General features: G+C 47.7%; 6 non-coding genes across 6 annotated transcripts; all 6 read left to right on the top strand.

Moving 5' to 3' along the window:
• Positions 1-10,799: 10,799 nt before the first annotated feature.
• On the top strand, positions 10,800-10,873 carry trnat-ggu (transfer RNA threonine (anticodon GGU)). Its single transcript has one exon. It is a non-coding gene; the product is annotated as a tRNA-Thr (tRNA).
• A 3,759-nt stretch (positions 10,874-14,632) lies between these two features.
• On the top strand, positions 14,633-14,706 carry trnat-ggu (transfer RNA threonine (anticodon GGU)). The gene has a single exon. It is a non-coding gene; the product is annotated as a tRNA-Thr (tRNA).
• Positions 14,707-16,165: 1,459 nt separating this feature from the next.
• Positions 16,166-16,237, top strand: trnaa-ugc (transfer RNA alanine (anticodon UGC)). Its single transcript has one exon. It is a non-coding gene; the product is annotated as a tRNA-Ala (tRNA).
• An 89-nt stretch (positions 16,238-16,326) lies between these two features.
• Positions 16,327-16,399, top strand: trnar-ccu (transfer RNA arginine (anticodon CCU)). Its single transcript has one exon. It is a non-coding gene; the product is annotated as a tRNA-Arg (tRNA).
• Positions 16,400-18,230: 1,831 nt separating this feature from the next.
• trnaa-ugc (transfer RNA alanine (anticodon UGC)) lies at positions 18,231-18,302 on the top strand. Its single transcript has one exon. It is a non-coding gene; the product is annotated as a tRNA-Ala (tRNA).
• Positions 18,303-18,391: 89 nt separating this feature from the next.
• On the top strand, positions 18,392-18,464 carry trnar-ccu (transfer RNA arginine (anticodon CCU)). Its single transcript has one exon. It is a non-coding gene; the product is annotated as a tRNA-Arg (tRNA).
• The last annotated feature ends 575 nt before the right edge of the window (positions 18,465-19,039 follow it).

Genomic DNA, 19,039 nt, shown 5'->3' with positions numbered 1-19,039 from the left:
GGTATTTCCTCAGTAATACCTAACTGCCTACAATATTTCCTCAGTAATATGAAACTGGGTATTTCCTCAGTAATACCTAACTGCCTACAATAGTTTTCCAGTAAATATCAAACTAAATGCATAAAACGTTTTATGGCTAACTCTTTTTCACACACAAAATTTTTTCTGACCTCTTTGTCGTCTGTTCTCCGCTGACTCGAAACGACGGGCTGTCCTCGCGGAGAATGAGGTGCGATGGGCGGCCACGGGAAAAGTGGACTTCTTTCAGCTGTGCACAGACTTCACCGATTCACCCGTCAATCTCCGCGAAGGGCAGCTGGTCGTCCGGCTCGATAGGACCACTAAAATGTCAAGAAATTACACATGAATCAATGCTATTACTTAACAGTCAGAGAACATAATTCAACTTAGAATATTAAACGACACAGAAACGTCAGTCTTTTGTGTGGCTTGCAAGGGAGAGGAAGGCTTAGCCGAGTCAAGATGTTGTAAGCAACCTGAACGACTTTCCAAAATCACTCTCAGCGTTCCTCCCTCTTACAAGTCATTTTATTAAAATCACACATAGAAAAGAAGGCGGGTCACATTTCTCATTGGTCAGCTTCACATTAAGGCACTTGTCTTTTACGACTCTTTGGTATTATCTTTAGAGATAAAAACCTTGGTGAATGTTCTACCCATCTGGTCCCTAGGATGGGAGGAACATTCCTCACGGCTGCTTCTACACATCTTCGCACATGTTATTAGAAAAACATGCCTTTCCCTCCCCCCAGGCTAATGATGCAGATAACTTTTAACACACAAATATAATCATATATTTACATTTTATCACAAGTGATCAGCCAGTAATGCATCAATAATGTTCTGAATGTAAACCTTTAAAGGTTTGTGTGGGCCTGGAGTGGATTTGGTGTATATGATGTGTGAGTTGACAATACTTATGCTTATAATGGCATTGAATATGCGATGATACCATTTCCGGGACCTGTGTGGAAAGAGGTATGTCTTCATCCTCTGGTCAGCAGTGTCCACTCCACCCATGTAGGCGTTGTACTGGTCGACACATACAGGTCTTTTGATGTCACGGAAGCCAGTGTCATCTGTCTTGGACCGGATCCTCCTCTGAACACAATCATTTCCATGGACTGTGGACAACATGGTGAGACGTTTAGTATCGTGCCAAGCACAAGCCAGGAGTTTTCCCTTTCTGCAAAAAACTGGGTCATCTCCTTTTTTCAGCTGTAAGACACTTTTACCAAGGCATTTTGGCATCCCCAACCTGGTAATCCTTACCGTCCCACACAGTCCAGTTTCCAAATCTGCTAATTCATTTGCAATTACAGGCGAGGTATAGTAACTGTCCATGTAAATCTCGTGTCCTTTGCCCGTAAAGGGAGAAACCAACTCACGGACAACTGCGTGTGTTGCACTGATGTTGCTTGCATTATTTTTGTACTGTCCAGTGTGCATTGACCAGCGCAAAACATACCCTGAACAGCTTTCACTCAGGGCATACACTCTATAGCCATATTTGTCAGGTTTATTCGGAGAGTAACATTTTAGTGAAGATCTCCCCTTGAAAGCTATTGTCATTTCATCTAAAGAAAGCTCCTTGATTGGACTGTAAACTGCTGCAAATTTGGGAATAATCGAATCTATTATTGGGCGGACTTTGAACAGTTTATCGTGCCCGGGCTCGCCTGTTCTCACATAATCATTATTGTTGACAAAATGAAAGAACGAAAGAATGATTTCAAATCTGTTTCTTGACATTACATTTCCAAATCCAGGCGTTTGTGTAAGCCAAAATGTTCCCCAGTAATCCTCGATTTCAGGTTTCTCAACAAGGCCCATGGAGAGATGCAAAGCAAAGAAAGCTTTCATTTCGGTGACTGATACATCATACCACTCAAGAAATCTTGAATGTGGCTTCAGAATCATAGGTGCCATACACTGATGTGCATATCTATTTGTCTCATCAGTAATGAAAGTCCAAAACTGATCGGTCAGAAAGAGTGACAGAATATCAAATGGATTAGCATCCGTCAGATCCATCTCTCCTGTGTAGCCAACTGGGTCTTCAAAAGGTTTGATCCATGCCTCAAATACCTCGACCTCTCTCAGCATGTTCCAGCTCTCATCCACCGGGCAAGTTTTACTGCAGCCACTGGTTCCACTGGTTCCTCGCCTCCGTCTGTCCTTTGCACCTGTCCGTTGTTTCGAAGTCCCTTCATCTCCACTTGGAAATCCATCGTCACTCTCGGGGAGATAATACCCTTCAGAGTCAGAATCTGCTGTAAATTGCATGCCACGTGTACTTCCTCCAGCCATTTTTTTCCTTACCGGATCTGCCCTGGATCATACCTGGCTAATAAAGGGAAGTTGCACCGAACCGACCAATGACTGAAGTGATTCATTTTCTACTATTATTTCATTAATTTCCTTGTACGGTAAAGTTGCATTTCTGCGACTTTGGCGCTTAAAGGGTTAGAATACAGAGTTTTTGGTTTCAATACCTTATCATCTGCTGCCATCTTCTGTATTTTTTGTAAATAAAGGTGGACAAAAATAAATAAATATTTGACAAACGCCAAGCCTAGCCCCAAGCCCCAAGGACTGATAACCCTTTAGGCGCCAGAGATTATGGATGAAATAAATGTATAAATAAAAAACTTCCTGAGATACAGAGAACTGAAGCCGGGGCACAGCTCTGGGTCGGCAGTGCCCCTGGAGGCCCGTAGAAGCTCCACACTCCAGTTGATTCTTGGATAAAAGGGCACCCAGCCGGTCTCGAACTCGCGTGAGGCGGAGCAGGGATCATCCACCCCGCACACGGCCAGACTTTGCCCGGCCAGGGAGCACCTTCTGCGGGTCGGAGGCTCCGGGTCGGAGCCCCTGGAGCCTGGACCCCTCACCGGGCCCCGAACTCGGCTGCCGGAGGCAGTGCAGTGCCTCATGGATAAAAGGGCACCCAGCCGGTCTCGAACTCGCGTGAGGCGGAGCAGGGATCATCCACCCCGCACACGGCCAGACTTTGCCCGGCCAGGGAGCACCTCCTGCGGGTCGGAGGCTCCGGGTCGGAGCCCCTGGAGCCTGGAGCCCTCACCGGGCCCCGAACTCGGCTGCCGGAGGCAGTGCAGTGCCTCATGGATAAAAGGGCACCCAGCCGGTCTCGAACTCGCGTGAGGCGGAGCAGGGATCATCCACCCCGCACACGGCCAGACTTTGCCCGGCCAGGGAGCACCTTCTGCGGGTCGGAGGCTCCGGGTCGGAGCCCCTGGAGCCTGGAGCCCTCACCGGGCCCCGAACTCGGCTGCCGGAGGCAGTGCAGTGCCTCATGGATAAAAGGGCACCCAGCCGGTCTCGAACTCGCGTGAGGCGGAGCAGGGATCATCCACCCCGCACACGGCCAGACTTTGCCCGGTGAAGGGCCACTCTGGCTGGGCATGGCCCCCACTGAGCACCCCCTGGAACCCCTGGAGCCCCCGGAGCACCTCCAGAGCCACCCCCCACTCCTCCAGACTCTGCCCGGGGAACGGCCACTCTGGCTGGGCATGGCCTCCACTGAGCACCCCCTGGAGCCCCCGGAGCACCTCCAGAGCCACCCCCCACTCTCCCCAGACTATGCCCGGGGAAGGGCCACTCTGGCTGGGCATGGCCTCCGCCGAGCACCCCCTGGAACCCCTGGAGCTCCTCCAGAGCCACCCCCCACTCCTCCAGACTCACCCCGGGGAAGGGCCACTCTGGCTGGGCATGGCCTCCACTGAGCACCCCCTGGAGCCCCCGGAGCACCTCCAGAGCCACCCCCCACTCTCCCCAGACTATGCCCGGGGAAGGGCCACTCTGGCTGGGCATGGCCTCCGCCGAGCAGCCCCTGGAACCCCTCCAGAGCCACCCCCCACTCCTCCAGACTTTGCCCGGGGAAGGGCCACTCTGGCTGGGCATGGCCCCCACTGAGCACCCCCTGGAACCCCTGGAGCCCCCGGAGCACCTCCAGAGCCACCCCCCACTCCTCCAGACTCTGCCCGGGGAAGGGCCACTCTGGCTGGGCATGGCCTCCACTGAGCACCCCCTGGAGCCCCCGGAGCACCTCCAGAGCTACCCCCCACTCCTCCAGACTCACCCCGGGAGGGGCCACTCTGGCTGGGCATGGCCCCCACTGAGCACCCCCTGGAACCCCTGGAGCCCCCGGAGCACCTCCAGAGCCACCCCCCACTCTCCCCAGATTCTGCCCGGGGAAGGGCCACTCTGGCTGGGCATGGCCTCCCCTGAGCACCCCCTGGAGCCCCCGGAGCACCTCCAGAGCCACCCCCCACTCTCCCCAGACTCACCCCGGGGAAGGGCCACTCTGGCTGGGCATGGCCTCCGCTGAGCACCCCCTGGAACCCCTGGAGCCCCCGGAGCACCTCCAGAGCCACCCCCCACTCCTCCAGACTCTGCCCGGGGAAGGGACACTCTGGCTGGGCATGGCCTCCACTGAGCACCCCCTGGAGCCCCCGGAGCACCTCCAGAGCCACCCCCCACTCTCCCCAGACTATGCCCGGGGAAGGGCCACTCTGGCTGGGCATGGCCTCTGCCGAGCACCCCCTGGAACCCCTCCAGAGCCACCCCCCACTCCTCCAGACTTTGCCCGGGGAAGGGCCACTCTGATTGGGCATGGCCCCCACTGAGCACCCCCTGGAACCCCTGGAGCCCCCGGAGCACCTCCAGAGCCACCCCCCACTCCTCCAGACTCACCCCGGGGAAGGGACACTCTGGCTGGGCATGGCCCCCACTGAGCACCCCCTGGAACCCCTGGAGCCCCCGGAGCAGCTCCAGAGCCACCCCCCACTCTCCCCAGACTCTGCCCGGGGAAGGGACACTCTGGCCGGGCATGGCCTCCGCCGAGCACCCCCTGGAACCCCCGGAGCCCCTCCAGGGCCACCCCCCACTCCTCCAGACTCACCCCGGGGAAGGGCCACTCTGGCTGGGCATGGCCTCCACTGAGCACCCCCTGGAACCCCCGGAGGCCCTCCAGAGCCACCCCCCACTCTCCCCAGACTCACCCCGGGGAAGGGCCACTCTGGCTGGGCATGGTCTCCACCAAGCAGCCCCTGGAGCCCCCGGAGCACCTCCAGAGCCACCCCCCACTCCTCCAGACTCACCCCGGGGAAGGGACACTCTGGCTGGGCATGGCCTCCACTGAGCACCCCCCGGAGCACCTCCAGAGCCACCCCCCACTCCTCCAGACTCACCCCGGGGAAGGGACACTCTGGCTGGGCATGGCCCCCACTGAGCACCCCCTGGAACCCCTGGAGCCCCCGGAGCAGCTCCAGAGCCACCCCCCACTCTCCCCAGACTCTGCCCGGGGAAGGGACACTCTGGCCGGGCATGGCCTCCGCCGAGCACCCCCTGGAACCCCCGGAGCCCCTCCAGGGCCACCCCCCACTCCTCCAGACTCACCCCGGGGAAGGGCCACTCTGGCTGGGCATGGCCTCCACTGAGCACCCCCTGGAACCCCTGGAACCCCCGGAGGCCCTCCAGAGCCACCCCCCACTCCTCCAGACTCACCCCGGGGAAGGGCCACTCTGGCTGGGCATGGCCTCCGCCGAGCACCCCCCTGGAACCCCTGGAGCCCCTCCAGAGCCACCCCCCACTCCTCCAGACTCACCCCGGGGAAGGGCAACTCTGGCTGGGCATGGCCCCCACTGAGCACCCCCTGGAACCCCTGGAGCCCCCGGAGCACCTCCAGAGCCACCCCCCACTCCTCCAGACTCTGCCCGGGGAAGGGCCACTCTGGCTGGGCATGGCCTCCACTGAGCACCCCCTGGAACCCCTGGAGCCCCTGGAGCACCTCCAGGGCCACCCCCCCACTCCACCAGACTCAGCCCCGACCCGGGCACACTCTTCCCCGGGTCCTGGGCTCCGGGACTCCGGGGATGACCACCGGGGACCAGGCTCTCCCTCCGAACCCGGGGACCCACCCTTAAGCACCCCCTCGCGGGCTAAACCCCTTAGGGGCAGCCGCCTGGAAGCCCGTGCCCTTGGTACTCTGACATGGAAGCCCGTGCCCTTGGTACTCTTAACCACACTTTGAAATTTTTCGAGTATAGTGTACTATTTCGGTTTTTACTCTAAGTCCCTCAGGGGCATATGGTGCTATACTCTGATGGTCAGATCACCTCCAGGCCCCAGGGGAGTGCTTTTCTGGGGTCAAACAGTGCACTGATGATGGGGGATTATTTCATTTTGCTCATTTTGGTGTTTTTTCACATTTTAACCCATTTTCACCCCTTTTGCTCACAACTTCATACTACGGCCCGGAAAAACGACAGAGTCCCTCGGGTATAGTGTACTATTGCCGAAAAACGACAGAGTCCCTCGGGTATAGTGTACTATTGCCGAAAAACGACAGAGTCCCTCGGGTATAGTGTACTATTGCCGAAAAACGACAGAGTCCCTCGGGTATAGTGTACTATTGCCGAAAAACGACAGAGTCCCTCGGGTATAGTGTACTATTGCCGAAAAACGACAGAGTCCCTCGGGTATAGTGTACTATTGCCGAAAAACGACAGAGTCCCTCGGGTATAGTGTACTATTGCCGAAAAACGACAGAGTCCCTCGGGTATAGTGTACTATTGGCTGGAAGCTCGGTTTTTTTTCTAAGTCCAGCAGGGGTATATGGTACTATATTCTGGTGGTCAGATCACCTCCAGGCCCCAGGGGAGTGCTTTTCTGGGGGCAAACTGTGCACTGATGATGGGGGATTATTTCATTTTGCTCATTTTGGTGTTTTTTCACATTTTAACCCATTTTCACCCCTTTTGCTCACATCTTCAAACTCGGGCCCTGATTACAAGTTCTGACCAAATGATGACAAACACGGAATTTATTATGTATTTTTTTCATTTTTTTTATTTTTCCAACTTATACATCCATCATTGGTGCCAGGCAGGTTGTGGAGAAAGCAGTGAAGAAAGGAGAGAGCCATCACAGAAAAGATGTCCATCCAGGGTCAAGGTACCCTGCACTTTTACATATCCAAATGACAGCATTTAAAGTTTTTTAGCGTATGGTATCTCTCGTTGCATGGAACCGCACAGAGGCCAACGCCACACTGACGGCACCTGTACTTTGTTTGCCGCCTGCCTTTGGTACGAGAGCGGTCAGAGCACACGGCGCAGTCTGGACGTCCCTCTGCTTGACAAAGCCAATGACGCTCTGTGAGTCTCTGTGGCATTTCACCCTCCGGTCTTGAGCGCCTTTCTTGTTTTTTGGAGTGATCAGCCAGTAATGCATCAATAATGTTCTGAATGTAAACCTTTAAAGGTTTGTGTGGGCCTGGAGTGGATTTGGTGTATATGATGTGTGAGTTGACAATACTTATGCTTATAATGGCATTGAATATGCGATGATACCATTTCCGGGACCTGTGTGGAAAGAGGTATGTCTTCATCCTCTGGTCAGCAGTGTCCACTCCACCCATGTAGGCGTTGTACTGGTCGACACATACAGGTCTTTTGATGTCACGGAAGCCAGTGTCATCTGTCTTGGATCGGATCCTCCTCTGAACACAATCATTTCCATGGACTGTGGACAACATGGTGAGACGTTTAGTATCGTGCCAAGCACAAGCCAGGAGTTTTCCCTTTCTGCAAAAAACTGGGTCATCTCCTTTTTTCAGCTGTAAGACACTTTTACCAAGGCATTTTGGCATCCCCAACCTGGTAATCCTTACCGTCCCACACAGTCCAGTTTCCAAATCTGCTAATTCATTTGCAATTACAGGCGAGGTATAGTAACTGTCCATGTAAATCTCGTGTCCTTTGCCCGTAAAGGGAGAAACCAACTCACGGACAACTGCGTGTGTTGCACTGATGTTGCTTGCATTATTTTTGTACTGTCCAGTGTGCATTGACCAGCGCAAAACATACCCTGAACAGCTTTCACTCAGGGCATACACTCTATAGCCATATTTGTCAGGTTTATTCGGAGAGTAACATTTTAGTGAAGATCTCCCCTTGAAAGCTATTGTCATTTCATCTAAAGAAAGCTCCTTGATTGGACTGTAAACTGCTGCAAATTTGGGAATAATCAAATCTATTATTGGGCGGACTTTGAACAGTTTATCGTGCCCGGGCTCGCCTGTTCTCACATAATCATTATTGTTGACAAAATGAAAGAACGAAAGAATGATTTCAAATCTGTTTCTTGACATTACATTTCCAAATCCAGGCGTTTGTGTAAGCCAAAATGTTCCCCAGTAATCCTCGATTTCAGGTTTCTCAACAAGGCCCATGGAGAGATGCAAAGCGAAGAAAGCTTTCATTTCGGTGACTGATACATCATACCACTCAAGAAATCTTGAATGTGGCTTCAGAATCATAGGTGCCATACACTGATGTGCATATCTATTTGTCTCATCAGTAATGAAAGTCCAAAACTGATCGGTCAGAAAGAGTGACAGAATATCAAATGGATTAGCATCCGTCAGATCCATCTCTCCTGTGTAGCCAACTGGGTCTTCAAAAGGTTTGATCCATGCCTCAAATACCTCGACCTCTCTCAGCATGTCCCAGCTCTCATCCACCGGGCAAGTTTTACTGCAGCCACTGGTTCCACTGGTTCCTCGCCTCCGTCTGTCCTTTGCACCTGTCCGTTGTTTCGAAGTCCCTTCATCTCCACTTGGAAATCCATTGTCACTCTCGGGGAGATAATACCCTTCAGAGTCAGAATCTGCTGTAAATTGCATGCCACGTGTACTTCCTCCAGCCATTTTTTTCCTTACCGGATCTGCCCTGGATCATACCTGGCTAATAAAGGGAAGTTGCACCGAACCGACCAATGACTGAAGTGATTCATTTTCTACTATTATTTCATTAATTTCCTTGTACGGTAAAGTTGCATTTCTGCGACTTTGGCGCTTAAAGGGTTAGAAATGCTTGTTTAAAAGCTGGTGACCCAACTATGTACTGTTCCTTAACCTCTCAAACATCAATGAGGCTTATGTTACAATTCAATCTGTTACACTTGATCTTTAAATTTCTCATATGGTCTAGGGGTTAGAATTTGTAGTTCTCGCCGAGGCAGCCTGGTCGACATTCCCACCTTCCATTATGGGTATGTCTTGCCAAACCTGAGCTTACAATGCTTAATAAAACATGCTGTCTGCAGATAACATTGAAGCAATCCTGCAAGAATTCATGGAGGGTTAAATATGGTAATGTAATTGCGTTGGTTTCTGTATTTCTCCAGGTGCAATGAGTTTGCAGTCTTCTTTGCAAGACTCAGTTCAGAACATTAAAAATACCATTATTTGCAGATAACAAGCACGCAGCCAGCTAGACAACTGGAGTTAACCCATTTTGCATTTTTGGCTGACAAAACTGTCCAAGAGATCACCACAAGTCTGAGTTCCACTACATGCTGCCTTTATGCATTGCCTACTAGATTTTTAAAGTCTACGGTGAGCAGTCTGTTGGCTCCAATCACTCAAAAAGTCAACATGTTGCTTGGATCTGGAATATTCCCAAGAGCCTTAAAACTGTGGTCATTAAGCCTCTCTTAAAGAAGAGCAGTCTTGATGCCACAGTGCTAAATAATTACCGGCCCATCTCAAACCTACTACTACTACTCAGTTGTCCATTATTTTATTTTTTTTATCTTTTATTATCAAAAACATCTTACAAGTATTTACATATATTTACATAATTGTACAGACAAACATCACACACAAGTGCAAGGGAATGGGATACACAAGGGCAGGGGGAGAAGAGACAAAAAATTACAGAAAATCAAACACACCATCATTCTCCAAACTTTCTTCAGTGTTGGGGGTTGATGCCGTGGTTGGGGGGGGTGATGCCGAGGTCAGAAGATGATGTCCAGGTTTCCAGAGGGTATAAGGTGGATCAGGGTGTTGTGGGGGACGAGGTGGGTGATGAACCGGTGCTCTGCTGCCATGTGGAGGTGTCGGAGGTGTGCGGCTAAGAGTCCTTTGAGGATGGGCCAAGGTTCTGCTGTTTTATTGTCACGGAGATGGATGTTCCTGTTGAGATATAATGTATACCGGGCTATGGAGAGGGTTACAGTTGTCCATTCAGGCGTGCAAATTATTTACAATGACAGAAAATGCGCTGCTGTTACAAATTGGAATAAGAGATGGAAAAGTATCCCTGCACACACAGATTAACTGCACTCTTTTCACTTTTTGATTCTCAGTTTGTTGGCAAGGAATGACTGACGTAGACCCATTTTGGATGAAAACCGTGTTTTGCGTTTGTGGAAATGAGCATCACGCAAGGATGTATGGGCTCTGTGGCGCAATGGATAGCGCATTGGACTTCTACGCATTAGTTGCAAGGGCTTTCAAAGGTTGTGGGTTGGAGTCCCACCAGAGGCGCTAATGGTGAGAGAACAGTTTTGTTTTTTACAATGAAAAGTCTGCGCGCTTTACTATCTGATAAAAGGCACTGCTGAACGAGGTTTATTGCCAAGTGTGCTTGAAAAAGTAAGCAAATACATCGGCATTATGTCAAATAACATTATCTTGCAATTTTCCTCAATATCCAGATTAACTGCAGTATATTGAGTGCGCAATAAATTGGTGAGAGTCGATTGATTGAAAGACTTCCAGTTTTTTTATAGCTACATTGGTACAGGGGATTTAGCTCAAAGGTAGAAAGATTGATGCCCTCGCTCTCCATTAAACACAGTTGATTGGACAGGGGCTGAACTTTCGAATGTTGCTGGCTCGCTTTAAAAAAAAAAAAGATGTTGCCGCTTGTCGAGTCGCAAATATTTTGTCAACTGGGCTGGATGTCTCTGTGGCGCAATTGGCCAGTGCGCTCGGCTGGTGACCGGGAGGTTGGTGGTTTGAGCCCACCCAGGGACGACAAGCTATTTTGGAAGAGCTATCGCAGGCAAAATCCACGAGGTAACATTGTTTGCTGAATATCTACCTGAAACAGGTTGGGGTAACATTTTAGAGGCGCTGTGGCTTAGTTGGTCAAAGTGCCTGTCTAGTAAATCCCAGCAGTGCCTTCATGATAGCCTTTCAAGCAAATCAGTTGTTTACATGTACAGAAAAACATATCACCCGAAAGAGCTATTTTGCAATTAGAGATTGAACAGTATCCCTGAATAAACAGAGTAAATGCACTCTTTTCACTCCTTGTTTCTCAGTTTGATGGTAAGGAATGATTGATGTAGACCGTTTTCGGATGACTGTTTTGCTTTTGTGAAAAAGGGGAATCAGACAAAAGTTGCAAAGGCATTCAAAGGCTGTGAGTTCGAGACCCACCAGAGTCACTGTTGTAACCCCTGTTATCTACATTGGTAAATAGGAAAGCCTGCTTGTGTTATTAACTGATGAAAGGAACTGCTAAACTTGGTTCAATTACCACAGAATTCCAGTGTGCTATAGGCTGGCCACTGCTTGGTAGGAGTTTCCCGTACGTGAGTGACTGTTCCTTCCTTCCTTCACGCCCCGCTCAACCTTGTCTTCTTCTAAAGAGCTTGGCGCTGTCCTCAGAAGCTTTGGTCTTACTCAGCACCTGAGTGGCCCCACCAAGGGCAAAGGGCACACTCTGGACCTGCTAATGACAAAGCGGGTTAACATTTCAAATTACAGTGTGGTAAATGTTACTTTGTCTGATGGTTTCTGTATTTCTCCAGGTGCAATGAGTTTGCAGTCTTCTTTGCAAGACTCAGTTCAGAACATTAAAAATACCATTATTTGCAGATAACAAGCACGCAGCCAGCTAGACAACTGGAGTTAACCCATTTTGCATTTGTGGCTGACAAAACTGTCCAAGAGATCACCACAAGTCTGAGTTCCACTACATGCTGCCTTTATGCATTGCCTACTAGATTCTTAAAGTCGATGGTGAGCAGTGTGTTGGCTCCAATCACTCAAAAAGTCAACATGTTGCTTGGATCTGGAATATTCCCAAGAGCCTTAAAACTGCGGTCATTAAGCCTCTCTTAAAGAAGAGCAGTCTTGATGCCACAGTGCTAAATAATTACCGGCCCATCTCAAACCTACTACTACTACTCAGTTGTCCAATTTTTTTTATTTTTATCTTTCGAGTCCCATCATTGTTAGCATTCAGCTGAGTGGCGCAGCGGAAGCGTGCTGGGCCCATGACCCAGAGGTCAATGGACTGAAGCCATGCTCTGCTAGGACATTTTTACTTGCATTGAAGGGGATTTTAATCAGAATGTATCAAGCCAGTCAATAATGTGTTGGATGACTGAAGCCGATCTTCAGTGCAAGCTCCCCTTTCCACATTACCTTTGAATCTAGTAGCACATTGCTTTTGACCATCCTATACAGACTACTATGGCATCTTTAATCAAGGGGATGTAGCCCAGTGGTAGAGCGCTGTGGATACAAGTGAAATGAAACTGGATGGGTGTCAAGAGAGGCATAGAAAAATCTCATCCATTTAGGATGCAGCATGCAATATGTAGTAATCAACCTTTAGCTGTTCCATGCAATGTAGCAGCGGTTGTACTTGAAAGCATCCCTTCACAGGGACTGGAACTTAAATCTAACTCCTTAGAACACTCGGCCAGAATATGTGGAGGGGCACAACACAAACTCAGAGCTGCTTGATAGTGCTTCTTACCCCATTTAAAAAAAAAAAAACTGTTTTAAAAATCACAAAGTGGCTCTATTTGGCTGAACCAAAAGCAAAATACAAATCCCGACATATGTGCTTCTTTCCATTACATGCAGAACCAAGCACATTTAGATATTAAAAATGCTTGTTTAAAAGCTGGTGACCCAACTGTGTACTGTTCCTTAACCTCTCAAACATCAATGAGGCTTATGTTACAATTCAATCTGTTACACTTGATCTTTAAATTTCTCATATGGTCTAGGGGTTAGAATTTGTAGTTCTCGCCGAGGCAGCCTGGTCGACATTCCCAACTTCCAGTATGGGTATGTCTTGCCAAACCTGAGCTTACAATGCTTAATAAAACATGCTGTCTGCAGATAACATTGAAGCAATCCTGCAAGAATTAATGGAGGGTTAAATATGGTAATGTAATTGCGTTGGTTTCTGTATTTCTCCAGGTGCAATGAGTTTGCAGTCTTCTTTGCAAGACTCAGTTCAGAACATTAAAAATACCATTATTTGCAGATAACAAGCACGCAGCCAGCTAGACAACTGGAGTTAACCCATTTTGCATTTGTGGATGACAAAACTGTCCAAGAGATCACCACAAGTCTGAGTTCCACTACATGCTGCCTTTATGCATTGCCTACTAGATTTTTAAAGTCTACGGTGAGCAGTCTGTTGGCTCCAATCACTCAAAAAGTCAACATGTTGCTTGGATCTGGAATATTCCCAAGAGCCTTAAAACTGCGGTCATTAAGCCTCTCTTAAAGAAGAGCAGTCTTGATGCCACATTGCTAAATAATTACCGGCCCATCTCAAACCTACTACTACTACTCAGTTGTCCAATTTTTTTATTTTTTTTATCTTTTATTATCAAAAACATCTTACAAGTATTTACATATATTTACATAATTGTACAGACAAACATCACACACAAGTGCAAGGGAATGGGATACACAAGGGCAGGGGGAAAAGAGACAAAAAATTACAGAAAATCAAACACACAATCATTCTCCAAACTTTCTACAGTGATGGGGGTTGATGCCGTGGTTGGGGGGAGGGTGATGCCGGGGTCAGAAGATGATGTCCAGGTTTCCAGAGGGTATAAGGTGGATCAGGGTGTTGTGGGGGACGAGGTGGGTGATGAACCGGTGCTCTGCTGCCATGTCGAGGTGTCGGAGGTGTGCGGCTAAGAGTCCTTTGAAGATGGGCCAAGGTTCTGCTGTTTTATTGTCACGGAGATGGATGTTCCTGTTGAGATATAATGTATACCGGGCTATGGAGAGGGTTACAGTTGTCCATTCAGGCGTGCAAATTATTTACAATGACAGAAAATGCGCTGCTGTTACAAATTGGAATAAGAGATGGAAAAGTATCCCTGCACACACAGATTAACTGCACTCTTTTCACTTTTTGATTCTCAGTTTGTTGGCAAGGAATGACTGACGTAGACCCATTTTGGATGAAAACCGTGTTTTGCGTTTGTGGAAATGAGCATCACGTAAGGATGTATGGGCTCTGTGGCGCAATGGATAGCGCATCGGACTTCTAGGCATTAGTTGCAAGGGCTTTCAAAGGTTGTGGGTTGGAGTCCCATCAGAGTCGCTAATGGTGAGAGAACAGTTTTGTTTTTTACAATGAAAAGTCTGCGCGCTTTACTATCTGATAAAAGGCACTGCTGAACGAGGTTTATTGCCAAGTGTGCTTGAAAAAGTAAGCAAATACATCGGCATTATGTCAAATAATATTATCTTGCAATTTTTCCTCAATATCCAGATTAACTGCAGTATATTGAGTGCGCAATAAATTGGTGAGAGTCGATTGATTGAAAGACTTCCAGTTTTTTTATAGCTACATTGGTACAGGGGATTTAGCTCAAAGGTAGAAAGATTGATGCCCTCGCTCTCCATTAAACACAGTTGATTGGACAGGGGCTGAACTTTCGAATGTTGCTGGCTCGCTTTAAAAAAAAAAAAGATGTTGCCGCTTGTCGAGTCGCAAATATTTTGTCAACCGGGCTGGATGTCTCTGTGGCGCAATTGGCCAGTGCGCTCGGCTGGTGACCGGGAGGTTGGTGGTTTGAGCCCACCCAGGGACGACAAGCTATTTTGGAAGAGCTATCGCAGGCAAAATCCACGAGGTAACATTGTTTGCTGAATATCTACCTGAAACAGGTTGGGGTAACATTTTAGAGGCGCTGTGGCTTAGTTGGTCAAAGTGCCTGTCTAGTAAATCCCAGCAGTGCCTTCATGATAGCCTTTCAAGCAAATCAGTTGTTTACATGTACAGAAAAACATATCACCCGAAAGAGCTATTTTGAGATTGAACAGTATCCCTGAATAAACAGAGTAAATGCAATCTTTTCACTCCTTGTTTCTCAGTTTGATGGTAAGGAATGATTGATGTAGACCGTTTTCGGATGACTGTTTTGCTTTTGTGAAAAAGGGGAATCAGACAAAAGTTGCAAAGGCATTCAAAGGCTGTGAGTTCGAGACCCACCAGAGTCACTGTTGTAACCCCTGTTATCTACATTGGTAAATAGGAAAGCCTGCTTGTGTTATTAACTGATGAAAGGAACTGCTAAACTTGGTTCAATTACCACAGAATTCCAGTGTGCTATAGGCTGGCCACTGCTTGGTAGGAGTTTCCCGTACGTGAGTGACTGTTCCTTCCTTCCTTCACGCCCCGCTCAACCTCGTCTTCTTCTAAAGAGCTTGGCGCTGTCCTCAGAAGCTTTGGTCTTACTCAGCACCTGAGTGGCCCCACCAAGGGCAAAGGGAACACTCTGGACCTGCTAATGACAAAGCGGGTTAACATTTCAAATTACAGTGTGGTAAATGTTACTTTGTCTGATGGTTTCTGTATTTCTCCAGGTGCAATGAGTTTGCAGTCTTCTTTGCAAGACTCAGTTCAGAACATTAAAAATACCATTATTTGCAGATAACAAGCACGCAGCCAGCTAGACAACTGGAGTTAACCCATTTTGCATTTTTGGCTGACAAAACTGTCCAAGAGATCACCACAAGTCTGAGTTCCACTACATGCTGCCTTTATGCATTGCCTACTAGATTTTTAAAGTCTACGGTGAGCAGTCTGTTGGCTCCAATCACTCAAAAAGTCAACATGTTGCTTGGATCTGGAATATTCCCAAGAGCCTTAAAACTGCGGTCATTAAGCCTCTCTTAAAGAAGAGCAGTCTTGATGCCACAGTGCTAAATAATTACCGGCCCATCTCAAACCTACTACTACTACTCAGTTGTCCAATTTTTTTTATTTTTATCTTTCGAGTCCCATCATTGTAAGCATTCAGCTGAGTGGCGCAGCGGAAGCGTGCTGGGCCCATAACCCAGAGGTAAATGGACTGAAGCCATGCTCTGCTAGGACATTTTTACTTGCATTGAAGGGGATTTTAATCAGAATGTATCAAGCCAGTCAGTAATGTGTTGGATGATGGAAGCCGATCTTCAGCGCAAGCTCCCCTTTCCACATTACCTTTGAATCTAGTAGCACATTGCTTTTGACCATCCTATACAGACTGCTATGGCATTTTTAATCAAGGGGATGTAGCTCAGTGGTAGAGTGCATACTTTGCATGTATGAGGTCCTGGGTTCAATCCCCAGCATCTCCAGGCAATCCTATTTTCTTTGCAATTGCCAGATTGCAGTGCGATAATTTTTAGAGAACTTCGCTTAAATATGTTACATCTTCAAAAGTGGAGCCCCAGTGGCCTAATGGATAAGGCACTGGCCTCCTAAGCCAGGGTTTGTGGGTTCAAGTCCCATCTGGGGTGTATGAAAAGCATTGTCAGCTACAGTGACATTCATAAGTTGCTTTTGGGCTTTGAGCAGTATAAATGATATCTCCTACTCTTTGGCTAATGGATATTCAAAAATCAAAATTGCATCCACAAGCTTAAAAAACTCAATAAATCCATTGCGAACTGTCACCTTGTCATATTATAATGCAGTGATAGTATGGTATTGAGTAGGTTTATTCTCATCTGATGGCGAGATAGATGCTCAAACGCAAGCTTCAGAGTAAACTCCCAGTCCTACATTACCTTTGAACCTCGCAGCACTTATAAAATTCAAACAATATTATTTCATCCATCCATCCACACTACTTGCAGGAAGGTGAGACAAAGTGGCCCACCCAGTTGGCCTGGGTTCAACTCCAGGTATGGGAACATAGTGGTCAGCCTTTTGGAAGACTTGAATCCACAGGATGAATAAGACACACTGTGGATACAAGTGAAATGAAACTGGATGGGTGTCAAGAGAGGCATGGAAAAATCTCATCCATTTAGGATGCAGCATGCAATATGTAGTAATCAACCTTTAGCTGTTCCATGCAATGTAGCAGCGGTTGTACTTGAAAGCATCCCTTCACAGGGACTGGAACTTAAATCTAACTCCTTAGAACACTCGGCCAGAATATGTGGAGGGGCACAACACAAACTCAGAGCTGCTTGATAGTGCTTCTTACCCCATTTAAAAAAAAAAAAACTGTTTTAAAAATCACAAAGTGGCTCTATTTGGCTGAACCAAAAGCAAAATACAAATCCCGACATATGTGCTTCTTTCCATTACATGCAGAACCAAGCACATTTAGATATTAAAAATGCTTGTTTAAAAGCTGGTGACCCAACTATGTACTGTTCCTTAACCTCTCAAACATCAATGAGGCTTATGTTACAATTCAATCTGTTACACTTGATCTTTAAATTTCTCAGATGGTCTAGGGGTTAGAATTTGTAGTTCTCGCCGAGGCAGCCTGGTCGACATTCCCAACTTCCAGTATGGGTATGTCTTGCCAAACCTGAGCTTACAATGCTTAATAAAACATGCTGTCTGCAGATAACATTGAAGCAATCCTGCAAGAATTCATGGAGGGTTAAATATGGTAATGTAATTGCGTTGGTTTCTGTATTTCTCCAGGTGCAATGAGTTTGCAGTCTTCTTTGCAAGACTCAGTTCAGAACATTAAAAATACCATTATTTGCAGATAACAAGCACGCAGCCAGCTAGACAACTGGAGTTAACCCATTTTGCATTTTTGGCTGACAAAACTGTCCAAGAGATCACCACAAGTCTGAGTTCCACTACATGCTGCCTTTATGCATTGCCTACTAGATTTTTAAAGTCTACGGTGAGCAGTCTGTTGGCTCCAATCACTCAAAAAGTCAACATGTTGCTTGGATCTGGAATATTCCCAAGAGCCTTAAAACTGCGGTCATTAAGCCTCTCTTAAAGAAGAGCAGTCTTGATGCCACAGTGCTAAATAATTACCGGCCCATCTCAAACCTACTACTACTACTCAGTTGTCCAATTTTTTTTATTTTTATCTTTCGAGTCCCATCATTGTAAGCATTCAGCTGAGTGGCGCAGCGGAAGCGTGCTGGGCCCATAACCCAGAGGTAAATGGACTGAAGCCATGCTCTGCTAGGACATTTTTACTTGCATTGAAGGGGATTTTAATCAGAATGTATCAAGCCAGTCAGTAATGTGTTGGATGATGGAAGCCGATCTTCAGCGCAAGCTCCCCTTTCCACATTACCTTTGAATCTAGTAGCACATTGCTTTTGACCATCCTATACAGACTGCTATGGCATTTTTAATCAAGGGGATGTAGCTCAGTGGTAGAGTGCATGCTTTGCATGTATGAGGTCCTGGGTTCAATCCCCAGCATCTCCAGGCAATCCTGTTTTCTTTGCAATTGCCAGATTGCAGTGCGATAATTTTTAGAGAACTTCGCTTAAATATGTTACATCTTCACAAGTGGAGCCCCAGTGGCCTAATGGATAAGGCACTGGCCTCCTAAGCCAGGGATTGTGGGTTCAAGTCCCATCTGGGGTGTATGAAAAGCAGTGTCAGCTACAGTGACATTCGTAAGTTGTTTTTGGGCTTTGAGCAGTATAAATGATATCTCCTACTCTTTGGCTAATGGATATTCAAAAATCAAAATTGCATCCACAAGCTTAAAAAACTCAATAAATCCATTGCGAACTGTCACCTTGTCATATTATAATGCAGTGATAGTATGGTATTGAGTAGGTTTATTCTCATCTGATGGCGAGATAGATGCTCAAACGCAAGCTTCAGAGTAAACTCCCAGTCCTACATTACCTTTGAACCTCGCAGCACTTATAAAATTCAAACAATATTATTTCATCCATCCATCCACACTACTTGCAGGAAGGTGAGACAAAGTGGCCCACCCAGTTGGCCTGGGTTCAACTCCAGGTATGGGAACATAGTGGTCAGCCTTTTGGAAGATTTGAATCCACAGGATGAATAAGACACACTGTGGATACAAGTGAAATGAAACTGGATGGGTGTCAAGAGAGGCATGGAAAAATCTCATCCATTTAGGATGCAGCATGCAATATGTAGTAATCAACCTTTAGCTGTTCCATGCAATGTAGCAGCGG

Source organism: Eucyclogobius newberryi, unplaced genomic scaffold (assembly GCF_026437365.1).
Source record: "Eucyclogobius newberryi isolate DKJ021-1_F unplaced genomic scaffold, fEucNew1.0.hap1 SCAF_14, whole genome shotgun sequence".
Taxonomy (NCBI): domain Eukaryota; kingdom Metazoa; phylum Chordata; class Actinopteri; order Gobiiformes; family Gobiidae; genus Eucyclogobius; species Eucyclogobius newberryi.
The sequence above is the reverse complement of the archived record's forward strand: the minus strand, read 5'-3'. Positions and strand labels throughout refer to the sequence as shown.